This window comes from Momordica charantia (genome assembly GCF_013281855.1).
Source record: "Momordica charantia cultivar OHB3-1 chromosome 1 unlocalized genomic scaffold, Mcharantia_2.0 BLBB01000001.1, whole genome shotgun sequence".
In the NCBI taxonomy this organism is placed as follows: domain Eukaryota; kingdom Viridiplantae; phylum Streptophyta; class Magnoliopsida; order Cucurbitales; family Cucurbitaceae; genus Momordica; species Momordica charantia.
This window is the reverse complement of record NW_028275157.1, coordinates 7,880,219-7,906,513: the sequence shown is the minus strand read 5'-3', so window position 1 is coordinate 7,906,513 and position 26,295 is coordinate 7,880,219. Positions and strand designations below refer to the sequence as shown.

The 26,295-nt window shown below is 34.6% G+C and overlaps 1 long non-coding RNA gene across 1 annotated transcript; it reads right to left on the bottom strand.

Annotated features, from left to right (window-relative positions):
- Positions 1 to 6,803: 6,803 nt before the first annotated feature.
- On the bottom strand, positions 6,804 to 21,567 carry LOC111017832 (uncharacterized). The gene is made up of 5 exons (XR_002602337.2): positions 21,235 to 21,567; positions 14,004 to 14,267; positions 13,597 to 13,795; positions 13,349 to 13,434; positions 6,804 to 7,104 (listed from the first exon to the last, which is right to left on the bottom strand). It is a non-coding gene; the product is annotated as an uncharacterized LOC111017832 (long non-coding RNA).
- Between the last annotated feature and the right edge of the window lie 4,728 nt (positions 21,568 to 26,295).

Here is a 26,295-nt window from a genome sequence, read left to right as displayed (position 1 = left end):
TTTCACAAAGGAGTTTAAAAATAGTTTTCTAAACTGCCCGTAAAGTACCTGGAAATATTTTAACAATTTATAGATTTTTTTTGTGTGTTTGAGCATTGTTATTGTGATAAGTCGAATACATTCTAATATCAGTTGAGTATAGTAAAGAATAGAGTTGTGAAAATATACCATTGGATTGGATTAGATCGGATTAGGCATATTAATTCATGCATCAAGTAGGATTTTATTACCTAATAAAAAAAAGATAGGGTAGAAAGAGTTCAGGACTTCATGCCATTGGTTTGATGATGTGTGTATCATAGCAAAAGGAATGGCAGAAAGGCTCAAAAGAGCTCTTCGTTTTAGTGTTTCAAGCAATGAAATCACACTTGTGTAAGCAAGGCAAATGTACTATAAATTGTTGCTTAAGTTGGGTTTTTTATTGTTTGATATAGTGTTTTTCCTTTTTTCTTTGTAGATAATTTTTACCTAAGTTTATTATAGGCTTATGTACTGTAAAGTGCTGTTTATACTAGGTTTATTATTGTTTGATATAGTGTTTTTTCCTTTTTTTCTTTGTAGATAATTTTTAGCTAAGTTTATTATAGACTTATGTACTATAAACTGTTGCTTACGTTTAGGTTTATTTTTGTTTGATATAGTTTTTTTTTCCTTTTTTCTTTGTAGATAATTTTTTTAGTTAAGTTATTCTATATGGATAAGTTATGGATGAATAAAGATAGAATGTTAGTAGAATATTCCAACCGAGGGTGAAATTGAGACCCTTCACCAAATAAATGGTTGTTTTATTGTGTGGCCTCGTAAACTGGTAACAGTCACAAAAGACGCCAAGGTATTTTTTTCCTCTTTACTTAAATGTGAATGTAATCTTTAATATAAGTAGTTGCCATTTGTCATAATTATATCACATCGTGTTAATGATAGGGGTCTAAATCGAAAGCAAAAGGTATTTTGTGCATTCATATCCTGATCAGATGGATGTTCCTTCTTCAATAAAATTTTTGTATCGTCTTGTCCAACGCACTGTGGAAGATAATGATTCCATTCGGGTCGCCATCAGTGCTCAAGTATTTGGCGAATGCAAGGAAATACCTCTCTTTTGAGATGATATGTGCAATTTTGTGGGATGGTCTGGATATCAACACATGCATAATAGTATATATTGCGTAGGTGATTATATATTCTTCTATACATAATGTTGTAATAATTGTACTATCAATATTTTTTTAGACTAAAAGTCTTTTGTCTTACAGATATCTTTGGAAATTTTTTGAAGGTAACATTAAGCGCGATATGTTTAAGATAGTGGATCCATCTAAAGTCGCGAATGAAAGTTATTCCTCACCAGACGAACGTGTAAAAATTTTGGCTAACATTTTCACTTTTGGACAAACAAGCCAAAAAATAATGATACCTTACAATAGTAGGTAAGAAACAATGTTTTTTAAAACTTGTGGTTATCATAATTTAGTTATGTTATATTTGTTTATATATTACGCTGATGTTAACTTTTTTTCTTATAGGAATCATTGGACATTATGTGTTGTTGATGTGCGTAATAATATGATTTACGTTTTAGACTCTTTGCACCCTACTATTAAGAAAGACATTAAATATGTTGTGAATACGTAAGTATTATCTATATTTGTAGTTTGATACATTAATGTGTAGGATTGATAACTTATTATTATTATTTTTTAATATATTTAGGGCTTTGAGAATGTTTATGATACATAATACTGTTACACAAGGGAGAAAATATCCTGCTTGGCTTCCTGTACGAATAAGTATAACTATATTATTGCTTTATGTTATTATTTTTTAATAAGTTCTAAAACTTAGCATTTTTATATATGTATAGTGCTCACGTCAATCATGATCGATAGAGTGTGGATATTATGTCATGAGGAACATTCGACAGGTAATACATAATCCAAACACTCCAATACCTAATCTTGTATGTTTTTCATGCACGCTCAAAACACAACTCTACTTTTCATATTTGAATTATACTTATATCATTTATACTTTTTTACATGTAGTTCAATCCAAAAAAACCGTATACTCAAGCCGAACTTGATGAGGTACGAGATGAATGGGCCGGATTTGTTGCGAATTACGCTTAGTTTGGGCTAGATAGTAAATATAGTTTTATCATTTTAGCCTTTTAATATGTAAAACCTTGAACCATTTATATGTTATTTCAATATGCATTGGTTCGATTAGTGAGCTACCCAACATTTTGCTCAGTTTGTTCATTTAACACTTCTTAATATTGGTTAATTAATTAATTAGATATTATAGAAAGGATTGACGTATGTTGTGGTTGCTGAATTGCTGAATTCTATTGAGGATGTGTATTGCAATTTCTAATGATTGTGTTGATGGTGTGCTGATGATTGTGTTGGTGGTGTGTTGATACAGGTCTTTTCAATTATTAATTTATTTTGTACGATTGTTTGGCTGGAAATATTTTGATACATGTCTTTTATATATTATGGTATGTGCAATATTTTATTAATATTTTTGTTTCAGGTTTTTTAAAAAACAATGTCAGTTTAAAATTGACATTGTAATTGTATGTCAGTTATAGAGAAACGATGTCGGATCTATCAATGTTGGTAATTAACTGACATTATATGGAAATCAATGTCGGTCCAGAACTGACATTACAACCAACCGACATTATAAGCTACAATGACACTAGGGTTAATGTCGGTTGGGAACCGACATTAAAATAACCGATATCGAACATATACAATGTCGGTTTTATTGATGTTGGTTGGAAATCGACATTGTTTTAGAAACGACATTGTACGATATGATAACACCCGGGTTAATGTTGGTTTGGAAACCGACATCTAATATGTATGATGTCAGTTGACAACTGACATTACATGCCCATTTTGTAGTAGTGATCGTCAATAGGTGTTTATAGGTTTAATTTCTTAAATTTTATAACTCTTATAAAATTTTGGTAGATAGAAATTAAAATCTATAATAAAGAATTGCATGCAAACATAGGGTCTAAGTTAATTAATTTTAAAGGGGTTCAAAATTAATTAGACCTTAGGTTATATCTTCTAATATGATTAGGGGTAGTCTTTTATTTTGTTTTAACTAGGTTTTAAAATGAAATAATAAAAGACTAAATATAAAATATTGCCTATAAAGGAACCCTGTCTAAGGAAGGTTTTGTCTAGGTTTAAGTATTTAAGCTTATCGGAAGTGAACACCTCTACCTTGGAACCGACCTGGGGTTGAATTAGTCAATATTTTATATGCATGCAATAATGTCATTAGTTTATTAAACGTTTGATAAACTAAAACATTAATGTACAACTTCCAAAATAAATAGTTATATTGGGCTGACTAAAAATTCACTAAGTTAATTTCACTTTGTCGTGATTTAACAAAGTAATATACCCTAGTCTAAGAATACCAAGTGGGAGCAAAAGAGAATGTGTAATATACCACATATATTTTTGATATACGAAGTATATATAATATTTTTTTCTCTTACGTTTCTCCTTAATGTTCACACTGCGAGTTCCATGCTCGGCCTCGTGTCGCCCTGGGCGCGGCCTCCCTACGGAAGGTGTTTGCATCGTTAAATATCAAGGTGAATGGAGATAGTATTCATAGTAAGTGGGAGAAGGATGTGTGACAACACATCCTACGGTTTCTACCATTAGTTTGCATCGTGAGATTTCATACATGACCTGCATGTCGTCCTGGTGCGATCATCCCTACAGAGGGTTCATTGTATGAAATTGAAACCAAGGCAAACTCCAAAAATGGATAAGCGTTTCTTAGGTTTTGCTCCAATATTTTCCTTCCCTACGGCGGGATTATTGGAGCAGACCTCTGAGGTCTGAAAATGGTGGTTCACAATTACGGGGAGTTGTTAAGCTAGTTAGCAATTTCCTGACCGAATAAATAGTGATTAAAGATTATAGGGATAAGAGTTATTCTAGTGTGAAATTTAGTTGAGAACATCTCAATTTAGTGAAGAAGTAGTTGTTTGCCCTACGGTAGCTGTTGCTCTAAATCACTGAAGCATCGTTGCAAAACAATTTTGTTAGGGTGCTTAATTACTTTTGCTAAAATTTGATTGGGTTTGCTAAAATAAGGGACAGGAAGGGGAGGCAAACGTTATCACCTCAAAAAGGTTCCACCGAGGTTCGCCCTTTGGAACCAAGTTTGCATCCTCTTCTTCTGGAAGTAAGACTTTCAAGAAGAAGAAGGTTACTTTGTAAGGGGTCTAAACCTGACTCCGCTACTGCCGCTATCAAGAAAGGCAAAGCTAAGGTTGCAAACAGAGGAAAATGTTTCCACTGCAACGTAGACGGTCATTGGAAGCGCAATTGCCCGAAAGACCTGGTCGAGAAGAAGAAAGCCAACAAAGGTAAATATGATTTACTTGATTCAGGAGCCACTAACCATGTTTGTTCTTTCTTTCAGGGAATTAGTTCTTGGAGATAGCTTGAAGCCGGAGAGATGACTCTTAAGGTCGGAACGGGAGAAGTCGTCTCAACTGTGGCAGTAGGAGAGCTTAAGTTGTTTTTAGACAAAAAATCATATATTTTATTAGATAATGTATATGTTGTTCCTAAAATTAAGAGGAACCTTATTTCTATTTCTTGTCTATTAGAACAATTGTACTTTGTTTCTTTTTCTATGAATGAAGTGTTCATTTCCAGAAATAGTGTTAACATTTGTTCTGCCAAGTTAGAAAGTAACTTGTATGTGCTAAGACCAACCCTAACTAAAGCAGTTTTAAATACTGAGTTATTTAAAAATGCGTAAACTCAAACTAAAAGGCAAAAATTTTCCCCTAAAGAAAATACGTATCTTTGACACTTAAGATTAGGTCACATTAGTCTCAATAGGATTGTGAGGTTGGTTAAGAATGGTCTTTTAAGCGAGTTAGAAGACGATTCTTTACCACCATATGAATCTTGTCTTGAAGGCAAGATGACAAAAAGAATTTTTACTGGAAAAAGGTTATAGAGCCAAAGAGCCCTTAGAACTTATACATTCAGACCTTTGCGGTCCGATGAATGTTAAAGCTCGAGGAGGGTATGAATACTTCATTTCTTTTATAGATGATTATTCAAGGTATGGTTATCTATACTTAATGCAACACAACTTTGAAGCCTTTGAAAAGTTCAAAGAGTACAAGACTGAAATTGAGAATCAATTAGGTAAAATCATTAAAACACTTTGATCCGATTAGGGTGGAGAGTATATGGACTTGAGATTCTAGGACTATATGATAGAAAATGGAATCACGTCCCAACTCTCAGCCCCTGACACATCTCAACAGAATGGTGTATCAGAAAGGAGAAATAGAATCCTGTTAGACATGGTTCGATCAATGATAAGCCAGGTTCAGTTGCCTAACTCGTTTTCGGGTTACGCAGTGGAGACTGAGGTTTATATTTTGAACGTAATTCATTCGAAAAGTGTTTTTGATACACCCTTTGAACTATGGAAGGGTCGTAAAGCTAGTTTACATCACTTCCGTATTTGGGATGTCCGGAACACGTGCTCGTGACTAACTCAAAGAAACTGGAGTCTCGTTCAAAAGTATGCATATTCGTAGGTTACCCTAAAGAGACAAGAGGTGGTCTCTTCTTTGATCCTCAAGAAAATAGAATGTTTGTATCGACAAACGCCACCTTCTTGGAAGAAGATCACGTTCGAGATCATAAACCACGAAGTATGATAGTGATAAACGAGATTTTCAAAGAGATTACAAACACGTTAAGTAAAGTTGTTGATCAAAGCGGCACTTCAACAAGAGTTGTTGATGAAAGCCAACACATCACGTCAGTCACATCTACCTCAAGAATTGAGGGTGCTTCGACATAGTGGGAGGATTGTGTCACAACCCGACCGCTACGTGGGTTTAACCGAAACCCAGGTTGTCATACCCGACGACGGCATCGAGGATCCATTAACCTACAAACAGACAATGGAAGATGTGGATAAGGACAAATGGGTCAAAGCCATGGACCTGGAAATGGAGCCTATGTATTTCAATTCCATTTGGGAACTTGTAGACCAACCTGACGGCGTACGACCCATAGGGTGTCGATGGATTGATAAGAGAAAACGAGATGCCAAAGGAAAGATACAGATCTATAAGGCGAGACTTGTGGCGAAAGGCTACACACAAAGGGAATGGGTGGATTATGAAGAAACCTTCTCCCCTATAGCTATGCTCAAGTCCATAAGAATACTTTTGTTTGTCCATTATCACATATTATAACTATGAGATTTGGCAAATGGACGTCAAGACCGCCTTTTTGAATGACAATCTTGAAGAAAGTATTTATATGTCTCAACCCGATGTTTCATAGTACAAGGTCAAGCACAAAAAGTTTGCAAGCTTAAATGGTCCATGTACGGACTAAAACAAGCATCTCTATAACGCCCCGAATTTTGGTAACTTACATGGGAAAATTACTAAACCTACGTGCTCCAAACTTCCTCCCAAGGTATAAAGGCAACTAAACGAACATTGGAATTTCAGCTTTTCATTTACCTAAGTTAAACCTGTGAACACTTTACTTTTCAAATGGACTAAAGAACTTGTCCTTCGTGGACAAAAAAACACCTAACTTTCGTGTTTAAGTCAAGCAGAGCCAAAACAAGTAAATAACGATAAACAGACAACCTACTCAATAGAAGCATAACCCTACAAGATAAACAAATCAACTAAGTAAATAAAAATCACCATTCTTCCACTGCACCACTCTAATAATAACATCAAAACCAAAACGATTAATCCATGCTTCAATCTTTAAAAGTTAGCAAATTTAACAACATTAAACATAGTCCCTAAGCTTCTCAATGAAACTAATGACATAATCTTTATAGGAGTCCATACTTAAAAGAAAAGTCGTCTAAAACATTATACCAACCCCTGAACTTTACACAAGTCAATGCACAAAACATAGAAATAAACTAAACCATCAAGAACTCCTAAATACCTATTTTAGACAAGTTAAAACTAATCGGAAGTTAGCTATGGTCCTTCTTCTCGAGTCTCCCTTGCACCATCACCATCACCATCACTGTGAACCTGATCTCCACCTGAAAACAATAATTTCAAAGGGGGGTGAGTATTAAAAATACTTCGTATGTAGCCCTCTCTGACTACACACAAACAACATGTTTAGCACATGACATTCATTACGAAGTATTAAACTGGCATCCATGCATCAAAAAATGATAACACTCATTAATCCACACATGCAATCAAAGTAACCCCGATCACAAGGTCGTTAGTAGCCCTCACTAACTATACACAAAATAGCATGTCCATAATCACAATCATCAAAATGCGATCACTAGAAATCATACATCAACAAGTCATAACAATTAATCAATACACATATACAAGCATCCCAAAATATCAAGACTCACGTAACTTCGGCCATAAGACCCCACCTAGCCCCTTCAAGCCACTTCTACCCATCACACTATGTTAATCCTCCAAGTCTAACTCTTCGAATCGTATCGGCCTTTGACCTTTTGTACCCAAGGCCCCAACGCTCCTCTATAGAGGCTTGACATTCGACTTTGACCTTTATACCTAAGGCCTCGAACTGTGCATCGACCCTTGACCTTTTGTACCCAAGGCCTCAACGTCTACTAGGCGTATTGGTCCTTGACTGCCACCACGTCAAGACCCAATACTAATCATCAGATAGACTCATCGTGCCGACCCCCGACCTTTTGTACCCAGCGCCTTGACACCCAACTCTACCAAGACTGGCCTATCGACCTCCGACCTTTTGTACCCAGAGCCTCGATATCCAGTAGTGACGTAACAACCTCGACCATTTGTCCATGATGCCATGAAACTCGTCTATTCACTTTTCATTACACGATAGACCACCAATTCCAATCATGGCCCTCTGCTAAGATTCAATCACATATTTCCCAAGTCACCCACAATATCGACTACGAACAACCAAGCGACTAGTTACGTTATTACTATAGACAAATCATAGGATAACAACCCACTACCACCAGTCCGTTCCATCTATTAAGACCACCCCAACCAATCATTTAAAGGCATCGACAAGCCATTCATACATCTAATCACAACACAATTATCCAGTATGCTCTTCATCATACAGAACAAAGAAAATAATCTGGTAGCTTCCAACTAAACAAACATAAACTAAAGAACATAAAACTATCACGTGCATTTTCAATTCCAAAACATGCTTTCAAACATCAAAGCTTAATCACTTCCAACCATATGAAGCAGCGACTTTCAAGGCATATCCAATAATCATGATACAAAACACTTTCCTAATATATAAAAGGAAAAGAACAAAAAAAAAACAACAAGAATGCAACCCAACGATAACAACTAGAAGTCCTCAAACGATGCCCAATAAATTCTAATTACATGAGATACACAAGTATAACAAAGTTAAGCACGAAACCATCTCAATAACACCTATTAATGCACACACCCGCCCCTTGGTGCTACTTACTCACTACTACGCTCCTAAACCCTGCGTCGATTCAACACCTAGGAAAAAAAAACAGCAATTAAAACAGAGCTTCCACCCAACGAAAACGATCCCAAAGGGGTTTGAAAGGTCTGTTACCGCCAAACTGACTTCATTTAGGTGTGGGTAGTTTGAATCTAACTCGAATAGGCATGGGTTGTGTAAAATGGGCTTTAAGTGATTATGGATAGATGTCGAACGTCACAAACGATGCTGTAAGTGTGGTTGCCACAAAGAAAAAGGCACCGAAGGGAACAACACTGCTGCGCGCCGTGGGGAAAAAGCACCCAAGGTCGCTAACCACAGCGAAACACCGTCGCCGGACCAACGCCCCGAAACTCCGAAACCCACCTGCAGCAGAATCGTCGCCACCGCTACCAAGAGTTGCATCGTGCGCCGCCCGCTGCTGCTCGCCGGAGTTGGGGACGTACCACGGTGGGAGGGAGTCGCCGGCGTCGGGCGAGGTGAGGGGCACGACTGGGTATTCAAAAAAGAAGAAGAAGAGCACGAGGAGGGGTTGCAGCGGTTGGGGGGGTTGAAGAAGAACAAGGAGATATAGGGGACCTAGGGTTCCTTGTTTTATTTTTCTTTAATTTCCCTTTTTCTTTCTTTAATTTTCTTTATTTACTAACATTGTTTTAAAACAAATAACCTCAATTAAATAAAATCACCGGCCCAAAAACAAGAAGTCCAAAATTACATTTTATTAATTAAAGTAAATCCCACAACAACCCAAAATAAGATAATTAACTTTAACTCTAAAATACAAGAATAAAGTCAAAAAAGGGAAAATTAGATTTCCAAAGCCTTGAATTAAGATCGAAATAAAATCTCTCTCCAAAATTTGGAAACTTAATTTCTCTTAATCCGACGAATTTAATTCTAATTTACCCCAAAATTATAACTCCAAAATTATAAAATCCAAGAATTAAAATTATCAGCTTTGGGAAAAATTCAAAGGCACTATTTATATCTTAAAATAAACGAGCCAGAGAACGCAGGGTGTTACGGACTACCCACCTTAAAAACTTTCATCCTCGAAAGTTGACCGATTGCACAACTCTAAACATTGGGGCATTACAGACTATCCACCTTAAGAACTTTCGTCTTTCAAAGTTGACTAGTCAAGTGATCCCTGGTGCTTGACCAATATCTTCTCATTCCTATTAGTTGGTTCCTTGCAACATCTTTACTAAGACAACCTTTTGCTCCTTGAGGTTTGGATTTCTCTAACCGAGATTTAATAGGTGTCACTCTAAGTATAAGTGTCTTCACCTACCTAAGCTAACTTGCTATCCAATCAAGTGACGGTCGCCGTTTCTCTTTTTACCTTCAGAGGAGATCCTTAACTCTTAACGAACTTCATCTAAAGAGCTTTTCCCACCATCACAATTATCTGACAACTAACATTGAGTCGGGCAATGTGAAGACCTATAGTGAACAACCTAATGCTTCCACTTTAACTTGCTTACCAACACAGACATTGAGAACAAGGGATGACCCAACATCTAATTCCTTTGGCGGGTCATCAAGTCTTCCTTAGACCTTAGACAAAATTCTCAAACTCTGATAAGTTCAATTAACATCATAGAGCTTTTTCCACTTCCACCACTTGAGTAAGAAACCACGCCTACACCAACATCTTCAAACTCTATGCTTCATTGCCAACAGCAAGCCAAGAACAAGGAAATGACTCACCTTGAGCCACCAAAATACACAAGTAAAAACTCAACAGGCTAAAATACCTCCTACAACGACAAACCCAAGGAAAAGGCAGAGTCCCAACAAGCGCTTAAAAGAGATACAACTTAATGAAAGAGTCATGCTACCATAAGATCCACATCTTTTACTTCTTCCTGAGTGAGTGTAAGGACGTCTTCCTTTTGATTTTGCACTGGTGCCACTGGAAGCGTCTTTTGAGTTGTGATTTGGGTGTTTGAACTATTCATCGAACATTCTCTAACGTAATCGCCCATCTTCTTGCACTTTAAGCATCTCCTCTCTTTCTTCCAACATAGCCTAGTATGTTGATTCTGACAGAAGGAATACAATGAGGGAGTGTCGCGTGTCCGTATCCGTTGTTGAGGGGCCCTAAAAGTGGGCTTGAAGAGGACGATGAAAACTTCCTTTTAACTTTATGTGAGGTGTCTGTCTCTTGGTCAACTTGGTTATCCCTTGGAATACCCTCATCAAGAAATAGGGCACTCTCGAGAGCTGCAGTGTAAATGGTTGGTTCCATAATTGCAACTAGTCCCCTAATCTCCCCACGAAGCCCTTTGATGAAACAATTTATCCTTTTAGCTTTAGTACCAACTAAGTCCGAAAAAAAAAGTTTGACAATTCTACAAATTTCCTTTCGTACTGGGCCACTGTCATGTTTCTTTGGAGTAAGATGTATGAACTCTATCTCCTTGTTAAACATTCATCGACGTAGAGAGGGAAAGCTTGACTATCGACTCGGGCTTGGGTGTCACCTTGGCAAGTCATACCAATCGATGCTAGCCAACCTTCTAATGAGATCAACCCTCGAGGTATGCTCTAGCGAAAAGGACGCTCCTCATGGTGCTCTGCATCATCTTCGAGAATAACTGGCGTGCTTGATCGACTTCTAACTTTAGGAGGTGCCATCGACGGGAAGAAGTAGACCAAGATTACTCAACTAAGCTACTAACCCCTTAGGACTAAAACTACTAGCCCTTAATCTAAGGTAACAACCTAAAAGGAAGGTGCACCTTGTTGGTATAGGTAGTGACTATCAATTCTTTTAAGCCTTTCTTTACCATTCTTCCATGATCTCAAGATCTTTCTCATTCGAATGTGGTATCAGTTCATTCATGTACCCCTCATCTCTAGTCAGGCGTCACATTTGGGGACCAGCACAATCTCAATCATTGAGCGGCTCAAGGTATTTCTTAACTTTCATTGATGACGTCTCACGAAAAACTTGGATCTATTTTCTAAAAACCAAAGACCAAGCTTTAGAAAACTTTAAGCAATAGAAGAAAATGGTAGAGAACCGTACATCTAGAACAGTAAAGTACCTAAGAACAGATAATGGACTTGAGTTTTTAATGAATAGTTTAATTCAGTCTGCAAAGAAGTTGGAATAACTAGGCACAAAACAGTTAGATATAATCCTCAGCAAAATGGGGTAGCAAAAGGATTAAATCAAACAATAATGGAACGTGTAAGGTGTCTCTTGACAGATGCTAGCCTACCAGAAAAATTTTGGGCTGAGGTAGCCTCCTATGCAGTATATACAATAAATAGATGCCCACACACAGCTAATAACTTTATTACCTCTAAAGAAGAATGGACACAACACCCACCAAAACTTGATAACCTTAAAGTTTTTGGATGTGTTGGGTTTGTTCATACTAACCAAGGGAAATTGAAGCTTAGAGCAATAAGATGTATGTTTGTTGGATTTTCAAAAGGAGTAAAAGGCTTCAGATTATGGCATCCCACAGATAAAAGGTGTATAAACAGTAGAGACGTGGTATTTCGTGAAGATGAAATGTTTATGTACCAACAGCTAAATAATATTTCTAATTTAATAGAAAATTCAAAAATTGAGGTGGAGCTTCCTACTGTTATTGAAAAAAATTATCCTGAGTCTCCAAATCAAGGTGACAAAGAGTTTGAAACTCAAGAAATTGAAGAGACAAAAGAAAAAGAACCTGACTTAACCAATTACTCACTTGCGTGTGACAGTCAAAGGAGGAAATTGTACCTCCTAGTAGATATGATGAAACAAATGTAATAGCAGTTGTACTAAGTGTAGCACATTCACTAAACGATATGGAGCCCATGAACTTCCAAGAAGCAGTTAGTAGTTCAAATGCAGAACAGTGGATAACTGCCATGAATGAAGAAATGGTCTCGCTTGAAATGAATAAAACTTGGAAGTCGGTACCTTTACCAAAAGGTCAGAAGGTAATATGTACCAAGTGGATCTACAAATTTAAAGAAGGAATCTCTGGTGTTCATAAACCTAGATTCAAGGGCCAGATTGGTTGCTAAAGGTTTTACACAGAGAGAAGGAATTGATTATTCTGAAATCTTCTCCCCGGTTATAAATCATACATCAATTAGAGTCTTATTGGCTCTAGTAGCTCAAAGGAATTTAGAATTAGACCAACTAGATGTCAAGACCGCATTTCTTCATGTACATTTTGAAGAGACAGTCTTCATAAAACAACCTGAAGGATATCAAGAAAAAAGGAAAGAATATCTAGTGTGTCTATTGAAACGATCCCTATACGGCCTCAAGCAGTCCCCCAGATGCTGGAATAATAGATTTAATGAATTTATCATCAAAATTGGGTTTAACGGGAGTGCATTTGACAGTTGTTTTTATTACAAAACCACTAATAACAGGGTACAGTAAACAGAGGCCTAACATATAGAAAATTTAAAGATGAAACTTATGTTCTTCAAGGCTATGTGGATGCAGATTTTGTGGAGATCTAGACAACATAAGGTCTCTCTCGGGTTATCTATTCCTAATTGGGGATAACATAATTAGCTAAAAATCAACGCTTCAACCAGTTGTGGCTCTATCTACAACAGAAGACGAGTTCATACCTCTATCCGAAGCGGTAAAAGAGGCAGTGTGGTTGAAAGGCTTACTCAAAGATTTTGGGCATCGAACAAAAACAAGTAAAAATACATTGTGATAACCAAAGCACCATACATCTTTCAAAGAATCAGCAGTTTCACAATAGAACAAAACACATAGATGTTAAATTTCACTATATTCGTGAAAAAATTGAGAAAGGTGTAGTGGAAATCGTTAAAGTTCATACCGCTGAGAACACCGCAGATATGCTAACAAAGCCAGTTGTACAAAGCAAATTCGATCATTGCTCTAAACTCACTGGCATGCATGTCCCTGAAAATTAGTAATCGGATTCAGAGCAGGTTGTCATCACTTTCTGCATGTTTCAAAGGTGAAGATCTGTGAAATCTACAACGGTTGAAACCAACAGAAAGTTGGGTATAAAATCAGCTCTGTGTTTAGTTAATAAGCTGAGGGGAAATCTGTTACAAATACCTTGAAAAGTTCTGTTTGTAAGTGTGGCTTTCATCTTTGTATCTTCAGTTCAATAGTGAATGAGAATCTGCTCTCAATAGTGGATGTAGGCCTCATTGTCAAACCACTATAAATCCTGTGTTCTTCTTCTCCTTTGCTCTGTGTTTTTTACCTTTATGCTTGCTGTCTGTTTTGAGTGGTGAGAGGTTCTCGTGGATCCCTGACACAAAGTTATTATATTTTGATAATGTATTAATTTATTATTTATAATAATTTTATTAAAAACTTTGTAAGGTATTCATTTACCATGATCAATAAATTTATTATTTTTTCACCAAACATTTGGAATAAAAAATTTTATAATTAAGAAAAATAAAAAGCAATATAGTAACAAAAAAAAATCCAATAACATTTAAATAAATTCTCACCTTGATATTTGATTAACCAATACTTTTATTAACTTCGTTACAAAGTGAAATTGTATTATCACAAGTATAGGAACCCAATATAGATCCAACAAATGCTTCTCTTGCAACTCGAATATATAACCAACGTCTTGAGATGTCTTTGAAGATTGAAGAGTTCTTGAGAGCAAGTCTAATAATCGAGCTATAGATCCAACACGTGCTTCCCTTACAACTAAATATGTCACCAACATCTTGAGGCGTCTTTGATTGATGTGTCAGACCAAACTACATTGTAAGATTCAATAACGTTTAAGTAATAAACAACACTACCTTTGCAACTCTTATAACTTGAGGTACTCAATGCTCTAGAACACTATGCAATATAACACTACTAAATCTATAAAATTTAGAAGAAGAAATCAAGAAATTAAAAGAAGCAAATTAAGAGAGAGTTAAATTGTCATAGAAAAAGATGGAGAAGAACTCTATATATAATACATGTAATACATGTAGGGAATGAGTAAGTTGAATAACTAACACCTTTTTAATTACATTACTAATTCCAATTAAAGTAAAACACATGAATTTATAGAAATAAATAAACAAAACTTTTCACATTCGAACTTTTCATATTGAATATGTTTATGCAAAAAAATGTGACGGGGTATGACGTGGTCAAGGTCAGCCATGTAGAAGAACTGGACCTACACCAGGTACGATCGTGGGAAGAGCTTGGGTATCCTTGGAAGGGGATGACCAGCTCAAAGGGTTAAGGTCGACTGACTGGGATGAGCTGAAGTGTCAGAAATGAGCTGAAGACCACTTGGTGAGGAAAGACCTACACAAGGGAACAAACACTTCAATGCTCAAGTTAGTTTAGTTCAACCTCAATATGGAGACCGAGCTAGAATATCATACCTGACTTAAGAGTGAAGTGTCTTATTTATAGGTTGAGGTACCCGACAAGGTATTCAACCAGCGGTTGAGCATGTCGGGACCAAGGTCGGCCTGTCGGGAGTAGCTATTCCAGTTCAGACTCTTGTCATCTGGAATTTGACTAAGTATGGAAGGTCGTTCTTTCCTTGGATGATCTTCAAGGAAGACCTTCAGATCGGCCTTTAGGGAAGGCCTCAGGTCGGCCATTAGGAAAGGCCTTTAAGTCGACCATCAGGCAAGGCTTTCAGGTCGGCCCTCAGGGAACTCTTCAGGCAAGATCTTCAGGTTGGCCCTCACGTAGCTCTTCAAGTCGGCCACTACAGATCGGCCACCAAAGGGAAGATCTTCAAGTCGGCAACCAAAGGAAAGATCTTCAAAGTTAGACATTTCTCTGTCCTCCATGTGGCAGTACGATTTTCAACCCTCAAACATTGGCGCCCCCTCTCTGGTTAGTCCGAATTCGACCTGGCAGAAAAGTTTTTTCTGGATTTGAAAATCTGCCTAAGTGGTGACTTCCTTCTTTCGAGATTGAAGTAGATCACATGTCAGACGTTGAACAATATATAGCAGGTCGAACATCAAATACAATGTTTTGGTCATGACTTGAGCCAACTTCTAAACTCAACTTAGACTTGCCATGTTGATTAAGTTTGGTGTTTGAAGAAGCTTGACCTAAGTTGGGCGCTTAGGAGTTTGAAGCAAAAGCGGAGCTGGGCGCTTAGGAGTTTGAAGCAAGAGCTGAAAAGCTCGGCCTAAGTTGGACGCTTAGGAGTTGGAGTAGGAGCTGAGAAACTCTGCCTAAGCTGGGCACTTAGGAGTTGGAGTAAGAGCTGAGAAGCTCGGCCTAAGCTGGGCGCTTAGGAGTTGGAGTAGGAGCTGAGAAGCTCGGCCTAAGCTAGATGCATAAGAGTTTGAGTAAGAGTTGAGAAGCTCGGTCTAAGCTACAGGCTTAGGAGTTGAACCTGCATACTTTGTATTGGGTGAATTCAGTCTCATCTTTGTCATTTCAAACTTGTCGTAATTTTTCGTGCATCGCACTTTGGACTCGTAAGTTTAGAGGTTTGGATTTTTTCTTATCAAATTACATTACACCTCGAACTGAGATGGAAGCTCTACCTCGATAAAGCAATGAGTTGTCTGATCGAAGTTCATCCTCTAGCTGGAGATGAGCTGAGATGGAGTACTTTCTCTAAGCGAGGTTGAGTTATCTAATGGCAACTCTTCCTCTAGCCGGGGATGAGCTGATTTGGAACTCTTCCTCTTGGCGAGGTTGAGTTATCTGATGGCAGCTCTTCCACTAGCCGGGGATAAGCTGAGATGAAACTCTTCCTCTTGACGAGGTTTAGCTATCCGATGTAAGTTGTTCCTCTAGCCAGGGATGAGTTGAGATGGAGCTCTTCCTCTTGGCGAGGTTGAGTTATCTGATGGCAGCTTTTCCTTTAGCTGGGGATGAGCTGAGATGAAGCTCTTCCTCTAGGTGGGGATGAGCTGAGATGAAACTCTTCCTCTTGGCGAGGTTTAGTTCTCTGATGGCAGCTCTTCCTCTAACCGGCGATGAGCAGAGATGAAACTCTTCCTCTAGGCGAGGTTGAGCTAAGATGAAGTTTTTCCTCTAGCCGCGGGTGAGCTAAGATGAAGCTCTTCCTCTAGGCGGGGATGAGCTGAGATGAAGCTCTTCCTCAAACCGCCGATGAGCTAAGATGAAGCTCTTCATCTAGGCGGGAATGAGTTGAGATGGAGCTCTTCCTCTAGGCGAGGTTGAGCTAAGATGGAGCTCTTCCTCTAGTGAGGTATGTGCTGAGATGGAGCTCTTCCTGTTGGCGAGGTTGAGTTATCTAATGGCAGCTCTTCCTCTAATTGGGGATAAGCTGAGATGGAGCTCTTCCGCTTGGCGGGGATGAGCTAAGATGGAGTTCTTCCTTTGGGCGAGGTTGAGTTAAGATGGAGCTCTTCCTCTCGTCGAGGATGAGCTGAGATGAACTCTTCCTCTTGGCGAGGTTGAGTTATCTGATGGCAGCTCTTCCTCTAGTTGGGGATGAGCTGAGATGGAGCTCTTCCTCTAAGCGAGGTTGAGCTAAGATGAAGCTCTTCCTCTTGGCAGGGATGAAGTATCTTGATAGCTCTTTCTCTAGCCGGGAACGAGCTGAGATGAAGCTCTTCCTCTTGGTGGGTTGAGTTACCTAATGGCAGTTCTTCCTCTAACCGGGGATGAGCTGAGATGGAGGTCTTCCCATTGGCGGGGATGAGCTATATGATGACAGCTCTTCCTCTAGCTGCGAATGAGCTAAGATGAAGTTCTTCCTCTTAGTGGGGATGAGCTGAGATGGAGCTCTTCCCCTAGATGAGGTTGAGCTAAGATGAGGCTCTTCCTCTCGTTGAGGAGAGCTGAGATGAAGCTGTTCCCCAAGGCGGGGATGAGTTGAGACGAAACTGTTCCTCTTGGCGAGGTTGAGTTATCTGATGGCAGCTCTTCCTCTAACCGGGGATAAGTTGAGATGGAGCTCTTCCTCTAGGCAGGGACGAGCTAAGATGGAGCTCTTTCTCTAGGCAAGGTTGAGTTATCTAATGTCAACTCTTCTTCTAACCAGGGATGAGTTGAGATGGAGCTCTTCCCCTTGGTGGGATGAGCTATATGATGGCAGCTCTTCCTCTAGTCGCGGATGACCTGAGATGGAGCTCTTCCTCTAAGCGAGGTTGAGCTATCATCATTTACATGTTGATCGCCTAGCTCGGTCTTTGAGAACATCTCGAAGATCCCCGTTGAGATGCGGATATTGGATTCTTCGTGCATGCCATAGCTTTGTTTGGTAGGAATGACTTAAAATGTCCTTTCTCACAGACGACGCCAAATGTTTATGCAAAAAATGTGACGGGGTATAACCTAGTCAAGGCCGACCACGTGGAAGAGTTGAACCTGCTCTAGGTATGACCGCGAGAAGAGCTTGGGTATCCTTGGAAAGAGATGACCAGCTCAAAGGGTCAAGGTTGACTGACTGGGATGAGCTGAAGTGTCAAGGATGAGCTGAAGGCCACTTGACTAGGAAAGACCTGCATAAGGGAATAAACACTCTGACGCTCAAGTCAGTTTAGTCTGACCTCAATATGGAGACCGAGCTAGAATACCATACCTGACTGAAAAGTAAAGTGTCATATTTATAGGTTGAGGTATCCGACAAGGAATCCGACTAGCGGTTGAGCATGTCGGGACCAAGGTCGGCTTGTCGAGAGTAGCTATTCCAGTTCATACTCTTGTCATCTGAAATTTAGCTAAGTATGGAAGGTCGTTCCTCCCTTGAATGATCTTCAAGGAAGACCTTCAGATCGGCCTTCAAAGAATGCCTTAGGTCGGCCATTAGGCAAGGCCTTTAGGTCGGCCATCAAGCAAGGCCTTCAGGTCGGCCCTCAGGGAGCTCTTCAGGGAAGATCTTCAGGTCGGCCACCAAAGGAAAGATCTTCAAAGTTAGACATTTCTTTGTCCTCCACGTGGCAATACGATTTTCAACCTCCAAACAGAATAATTAATTTTAAGGTTTTTTTTGTATGTATGGAGTTGTCCAATCTTAAATTAATGCAAATGATGAATGAAATTTATTAACAATTAATGATTAATGATGTGTTAATAATTGATGGACAACACACCAGGAATAGGACTGTCTACAAGCAAATAATGTATTTGTAATTCATTAAAAATGATTAGGGTAAAATGCTTTAAAACTGGTTTTCAAGAATCCTTGCTTTTTAATATACTAGTTGAATACCACATACAATGCTCGTAATAAAAATATTGATTTTATTATTACAAAAATAATTTATTTAATTAAATTAGTATGTGCTATAAATTTATTTTATTTACTGAAGTACAGCTTTTTTTTTTTTTAATGATATGATCTAACTATATAATATGAATCAAATCAACATATGATATCTTATTAAATTTTAAATTAATTTATCATCTTTTTAACTATTTTCTTGTTTATTATTAGTACATATAGGTTTAAATTTCTTAATTATTTTCTTATTTTTATTAACATAAAACTTTCAAAGTGTAAATAAATTGAACGCACACAATTTTATAGTTATAGTTGGAGAATTATAAATTTTTTGACACTCCAAAATTTTCATATTCTACAATTTACTAGAATTATATACAAATATTTAGTTATAATTTGTTTATCCACATGAATCCATAACTTTTTACCTACTAACTTTTCATATTCTATTCATTCAATCTCTTTTAGGCATATAAATTACATTATTTTATACAACAATTTTAATGAAGTTTAAGTTACACTCTTTTATTTTTTATCTAAGAATTTTTTATATTCTAATTTTGAAAAAATTATTTTATCTAATTTTTGTTCCTTATTTTTTAACTACACATTTTTTTTTCAATCAAATAAAGATTTTCCAACTTAATTTTTTTAAGGTAATATATTAAAATTTTCAACTTCAATAAAGAAAAATTATTTTAATTATTTGATTTCAAATTATAATTATACCTACTATCTAAAAATTCTTTAACTTCAAGGCGAATGAAATGACAAAAGAAAAATTGTATTATAACTTTCTAGATTACTTACCTATTATTATTGATAGTTGATTAATTAATTAATTTACTATTTATAATTAATTAAAAACTTTGTAAGACAGGATAATTTTTTTCAAACAAAAATAAGATAAGTTTGTAATTATGATATATAAATTATCAATTTTCCACCAAAAATTTTGAATAAAAAATACATTAATTATAAAAGAAAAAAAAACATCTAATAATCTAAGTATACACTCATTCTTTAAAATAATTTTTCTCACTTGATAGTTGATTGACTAATACTATTATTCAATGTGGTAGAATTTTAGAACGCCACTTGCATCACATGAAATCAATCCAAGTACCGCAAAGTATTTAAAACATAAAATTTAATTAAATAGTTAAAATATTAAATACAATTTGATCATTTTCTCTCTCCCTATCTACCTCATCAACATTTTTTAATTTTTTTTCTTTGTAACTAACACAAAAGTGTGGCCTTGCAATAAATCTTATCAATCATTTATCTCTAAACAAATTTGAGAAGTTATAATGATTGCTTGATATATTTCATAATTAAAATACAACGAGCAAGAATAAATAATTTAACACGTATCTATTATAGAAATGGACAAATATTTTTTAAATTCAAAATTTTATCATATCTTTATTATTAGACATTTGGAAGTTTATAAGTTTTAATTTAAATGAAAACAGCAATATTAAGTTTTTTTAAGGTATGCAAGCCTTACTTATCTTATTAAATTTTATGGCTTTTTTTGAGTTTATTTAAATTTTAAAATTAAATTAAAAGTTAAATTTTACTTTGTTTTTTTTTAGAAGAAAAGGTAAAATTTACTATTAAAATAATGCAATATCCATTATACTTTTATTGACAATATTTAATGCTATTACTTTAATCTATAGTCTTATTTAGAGGAGCATTTTATAGTCTATTTATATAGAAGGATCAAATTCAAACAATTTAGATAAATTTCATCCAGAAGAGAGAAGATTTCGTAAGTTTTTTAAAAGATCAATGTTATTAATTTTCAAGACCATAATGTTTTGTTGGCTTTTCCCAATGTGAAATAAATGATGATTTATTATTACACAAAGGAAACATAAATATTCTGGAAAAAAACTAACATCCCACTCCTTACAGGAATGGGGCAACAGTAAAGCTTCCAAATTATCGTTATTATTATTATTTTTTATAAAAAAGCTTCAAAATAATTGAATTAAATATAAAAATAAAAAGTAAACTGATTTTAAAATTATAAAATTTAAAATAAAATACAGCAAAAATCTGTATAAACAAAATACAATATTAAAACTAATTTCAACTTTGACAAGTTGTCATCACGTATGCAATAGAATGTAAAAATTGGAATTTTAGCAGTGTGAAACAACTAAGAATCACGAATTTCATTTTACATGTTTTTGTCAATTTATATGCCACCTAGAAAACTAAAATAACCCTAAATATAAAATGCTATCAAATACCAAGGAAAAATAAAATCATGATCTGGACTCTAGACTCAACAACAACTTCAATGGCGGCAAGCAGCGGTGACCTCTCAATCGTGGTGAGCAAGATATCCTGAAGAAAAAATTCAATCTTTTTTTTTTTTTACATTAATCAAGGACCGAAAAAAAATCACTTTTCAATTTCAATTTTATATATTTTTAATTAAATTAATCAGCAACCAATATATTTTCAATTCATGTCTCTCCAATTTCGATTTCAATAGAGAAATTTGAAGAAGAAACAATGTAAGGTACCTCCATTTTATCCATTGGCACACATTCTGCTCCATCCACCTCTAACATTCCATGAAGATTGGAGCTTCGAAACTCCAAATCGTTGAAACTCTCCTTAAAAAATGTTATTTCTCTGTGTCAATGTAGTTGGGGACCGTCTCCACATACACCTTCATCTCGTACTCTCTAAGATTTTTTTTTCCTCTGCTTGTGTTGTTATTTCGAGATTGGTTTATAGATTTATAGACCCTAAGAGGAAGATGAAAGGATTAGCGAGAGGAGGATAACTTGGGTAATTGGAGCATGAGAAATAATGAGAGTGCATAAATAAATTACCAAGAGAGAATAATGGAGAATAATGGAGGAAGTTAGAGAGGTGGGAAAGTGAAGAGAATAGAAAATTTTAGAGGGATGGATGAGAGAGAATAATGACGGAAGTTAGATCGTGTGGGAAAAGACAAATCTAATTATTTATTTTAATATATATTTTTATACTTTTATTTTTTAAATATTATTTAACCAACTTTTGAAATTCTATTATTAATTATATAATTAAAGATAAAGTCATTAAGTTTTATAAATAAATTGACAAAAATTTTATTAAAACTTTTCGCATTATATTCCTTATTTTTTTCATTCTAACTTAAATAAAGAAACTAAAAAGACAAAAAGGAAAAAAGGAAAAAAAAAATAACAATAATAATAAAATTAAATTATAAAAAGTAGAAGAGAGAGGGGTTGCGTGGAGAGTGAGGGAGAGAGAAAGGAGATAGTGAATTAGTGGGAATTTAAAGAGATTTGGTAGGTGAGATTTGGAAGGGAAAGAGTTGAATGACAAAAATGCCATCAAAATAATAAAGAAAACCTTAAATTTAAGGGGCAAAATAGGGAGGAAGCCTGTTTTATATATACTAGTACTAGTAAGAAACAAGTGTAATCTTATAGTTCTAAATTAAAGGAAAACAAATAGTATTTTTAAAGTTTATAATATTATCAAAGAAAAGTGACTATATATATATAGTATGAATTCAAGGTATGATATTGTTATAATAAAAGAAGAAGATGAAAGATTAGCATGGGAAGCAAGCACAAATTTGAAGTATAAGAAAGATGAAAAAGCACCAACGTGCAAGTTTTTTTTTTTTTAAATGAATGAACGTGCTTAATTTACCTCTAATTTTATTATATTACATTTTATCTTTGTTAAATTTTGTGACGCTAAATCATTGAGTTTGTTCATTCTAGAATGAAAATGGAATGTAAGAGTGAGAGAAAGAGAAAAGGTCCAACCTGATGATATTGAGAGGGATAAAAAAATTGTTGTTTTTTTTTTTTTTGCAATAACTTTGTAAAACTAATTACAACATTTCACATACATAAATCAAAAACATCACTTTAAAAAAAAATCAAACTTATAAGCATTCCCATTATCCAATTATGAGAAGCATCAAATTTTGGTTTATCTCGATTCCATCAACCATCATCTCGACACACCGTAATTTCTTCCAATCTGAACAATGATAAATTTTGGGAAAGCGAACTGATGCCATCAACTTTCCATAATCTTGCCTCGATGCAATTCAGCTTTAATTTGGTTTCTCTTCACTATGAATTCTTCTCTCGACAACCCATATATGTGCATTGTCGTGGTCGTTGCTAAAGCAAGAGAGTAATCTACATACCTTCACACCACTTGGAAAATTTTCCACTTTGTTCCATCACCACCTCTTGATTTTTGGTTGGCATGAGAAAGAGATGACACATATTTATATATGGATTGGAAAGCAGTTACGAAGATGAATGGATTGGGAGAGGGCATGTGATAGATGAAAGGAGTTAAAATAAATCAATAAGAAAGATAAAAATAATGAAAGAATAATTAAAAAGAGAGAAAATTAATAAGAGAAAATAGGGGAATTTAGAGAGGCGGGATCGTGACGGAGAGGAGTTAAATTGAGAGAGGTAAAGTTTGTATTTAACTGATACAATTGTCATCCAAACAAAAGTGAAAAGTACAAGGTTGAGAGAAAAATGGTACATATAGAGTTTATTATATAGAATGGAGAGGGAGAGGAGAGAAAAGCTTCAAATTCTAGCTAGGAATAAAAAATAAATTAAATAGATGATAAAATTTTTTCATATTCTAACATTTTAAAATTAAGTGAAATTAGAATTTTAGGACAAAAAGGAAAATAAAAGATAAATGGTTACTTGGGTAGGTTAATTTGAATAATGCATTTGGATGGTGGAAAAAAATGAGTGGAGAATAAATGTGAAAGAAATATAAGTAGAGAATTAAGATAGAGAATGAATTTAAGAAAAAGAATTTGTATAGGTGGAGATAAAGTATTTTAAGGGGAAAAAAAAGAAGAGATAAATGGGGGAGCGGGAATCCAAATGAGAGAGAAGAAGAAAGTAGGAGAGGTAAATTATAAAAATGAGTTATGAAAGAAGGCAGAATTGACTTAAAAAGTTTTTCTCCAATCCACCTTTTAGGTATACTATGGATTATAGATTATAGATTATAGATATTTTTATTTATTTTTCTTTTTAAAATAAATTTCAATTAAAATAAATAATTTTAACTTTTGTATAGTTTTTTGTTTTTTGTTTTTTTACAAAATATATCTAATTAAGTTTATATCATAGAACTATTTTTAATTAATCTCATATCATATTTTTTTATAGAAAAAATATATATATATTTTTAAATATGAGTAAAAATATATCAATAGAATAAATTATAGAAAAATATCACATATATATAATGACAACGTAAAAATTAAAAATTTAAAAATTTAAAATTTCTGACAATAATTAGATTAAGAAGACCACAAATCTATATTTTAGGTTCAAGACAATAGGGTGATAACTGTACTATTTAAAATGATGGAGAAGAAAGTTATTTTAAAAGTTTATAATTAGAATATTTCACGGTATTTTCTTTTTTATATTTTTATAATTGACATATTTGTATTAATAAAATTTTTAATTATTTTTATTAAAAATAATATAGAATCATGAATTCTATTAATTTTTTTCTTTTTTTAAAAAAATTGAAGTATTTAGGAGAAATAAGTTTCAATTTTAGAATTCAGGTCCGTGCGAATTTAATTATATAATTTTCTTTTCTTTTTTAGAATTGAAATATTTTTATAATAAAAAATAAGGTAAATTGTAAAAACTACCGTTGAAGTATGATGGTTGTTACAATTACACCATTTAAACTTTCAATTGTAAAAATTAAACCCTCGAACTTTTATAAATGAAAAAAATTAAACTCTCAAACTTTCAATAGTAAAAATTAAATCCCTAAACTTTCACATATGATAAAATTGTACCCTCCAAATTAAAATTAAACTCTAAATTTTTTTAAAAGGGTCTTTTTTTACAATTCCATCCATATTATGTGTTTTGCTCTTCAATATCCGATTTTGAAACAATTTTTATAAAGCCTTTTTCTTCGAGACTTGCCGAGAAATATGAGAAGAGTGTTGTTGAAATTGCTCTTAGGGACGCCGAGAGATTGCTCAAAGTTTTTAAGTTTAAGCTTATAAAAGAAGACATGAATAATTCTATCGGCGGAATTAATAGGAAATACCAACTGCCCCGCCAAGTTTTGGGGCATAGATTTGTACGCATAGGTAATTAAAAAACTGATACTTTTCAAGATCTGATGTTGAAAATTGAAATGGAAAATAATGTCCACTGTTTTGTTAAATTCCTCACAAGTTAATGAATGATGGAGCATATTCCCATTTGTGAACTACTGCTTGTCTGCAAAATAGAATATCCAAGAACAGAAAAAATGTTTATTTTAAAATTGTCAAATAGATACAATTTTTCAAAATTTTTGAATTAGAAGGTGCAAATTTATCACATGTGAAAGTTTAGAGGTTTAATTTTTAGTATTGAAAGTTTGAGGGTTTAATTTTTACCATTAAAGTTTAAGTGGGTAATTTTAACAACCACCATACGTGACTTTTACAATTTACCCTAAAAAATAATTGGAGCTATACTTCAGCGAACCATGTACCAAGAAGTGAGTTTTGTGGCTAATAAAGAAATGATATATATCCAACCAAAATCACAACCAATGCATGCTATTTTCATCCCTAACACCTGGCTTTTGGAACTTACATCAAACTGATGTAACAACTGTCCAGAAATCACGGGCAATGACAGCGGTTTCCAGTGACATCACAACCAATTTCACTACTTTCTAGCCTCTATTATTTATATAATTATTTTTAAAAAAAAGTTAATTCAATTATAGTTTTTACTAATTTATTATTTTCTAATATTTTTGTATAGTTTAAAATAAACTACAAATTTCACATACATCCCACGTGTTTTTCACAAATTGAGCCAAAATCGTAGCCAATACATATGATTTTCGTATCTAACACATGGCTTTTAGTAGTCACATCAAACCGATGTCGCAACTGTCTAGAAATTAAAGATAATGAGAGCATTTTCACTGACATCACAATCGATTTCACTGCTTTCTAGCCTCCATTATTTATATAATAATTATTAAAAAAACTAATTAAATTATAATTTTTACTAATTTATTATTTTCTAATATTTTTTTATACTTTAAAATAAACTACAAATTTCACGTGCATCCCACGTGTTTCGCTTTCTCCTTCGGCTGCGTCGTCTCTGTTCAGCCTTTAGAAACCACAAAAATAATGTAGCGAAAAAATATGAAATTAGATATAGCATTGTATATAAAAGAAACAATAAAAATTAATTTAATATTCATATGACATAGTATTTGTGCAATTTTATTGTATGAAAATTTTATTGATATAATGTGAAATAATTTTAAAAAGATAATGGAAATAAGAATAAAATATTAAAATTCCTTCTACTTTTAAAAAGCTAATTAAATTATAATTTTAGGTAAGTTATTATTTTATAATACTTTTTTATACTTTAAAATAAACTACAAAAGATGTACGTGTTTCTCATACGTTGAACCAAAATCGTAACCAATGCATGTGATTTTCATCTCTAACACGTGGCTTTTAATGGTCACATCGAATCGAAATCCCTGTCTAGAAATCACGGGCAACG